Genomic DNA, 973 nt, shown 5'->3' on the forward strand with positions numbered 1-973 from the left:
TTTTCCAGTGAAATTCTTCACTGATATCGAAAAGGTGAAAACAAGCAATGTTAATTCTCTAAATGAAGTATTAACAGTAACTGCACGATAAAGTGTAGTATATTGCCACTTAAGTGTGGCTGACCCCTAGGGGTGGATGTTACTGTTGCTTTTAGCCCCAGGAGGACATCTCCTCCAGCTGGCTTATCGACACACGACTGTGTCCTGTTTGCCAAGGGAAGTTATCCCTCTCACCAACATCTGCAGCACGAACGGATCCGGATTTCAGGGTTATTTCCCTTCGTCGGCGTTCGATAGCCGCTGACCTTGGTGAGAGAGACAAAAACCTGGCAATCTTATATCTTCTTTTCCAGTGAAATTCTTCACTGCACATACATAAACTTTTGCAAAAGTTCCTTGATACAGTCAGAATATATAAATTGATAACCAGCATTATATTCAAATACTAGGCACAGCAATGGGAACCAATGTCGCATCAACCTTTGCGACAATAGTAATGGGATCCATTGAAGAAAAAATGTCTGCCATTTTCGGAATTATATTTGACGATCATTTCCAATCCTTTATTATTTGTGTGTATTTTGTCCTTTTTTATTTAAAAGAACGATACTTCTTAGTAGACTATGAACGACTGATTCGATGTCCATAGCTGAGGAGCGTATCGATGTAAAACCGCGTGGGTCTTACAGTCCAATGAAGTCAATCATTGTGCAATGAAGTATTTTTACACATTTATGTTGGAGGGACATTTTTCCCATGCTTATCTCCGCAGTGATATGTCTTCCTACGTCCGAGTGTACGCGCAGGTACGTGTTAATTATGACTGAACTCACCTATATTTCTTCCAGCATTGCTTTATGCTCTTCTAAGTAATTCATTCCAGTTAAATGTGTTTTAGCACAAGTTTTGTATATGTGTGCTTGTATGTGTATATGCGCGTTACGTATGTGTTTGAGTATATATATATATATAT

The sequence above is a fragment of the Octopus bimaculoides genome, chromosome 2 (genome assembly GCF_001194135.2).
Source record: "Octopus bimaculoides isolate UCB-OBI-ISO-001 chromosome 2, ASM119413v2, whole genome shotgun sequence".
In the NCBI taxonomy this organism is placed as follows: Eukaryota; Metazoa; Mollusca; class Cephalopoda; order Octopoda; family Octopodidae; genus Octopus; species Octopus bimaculoides.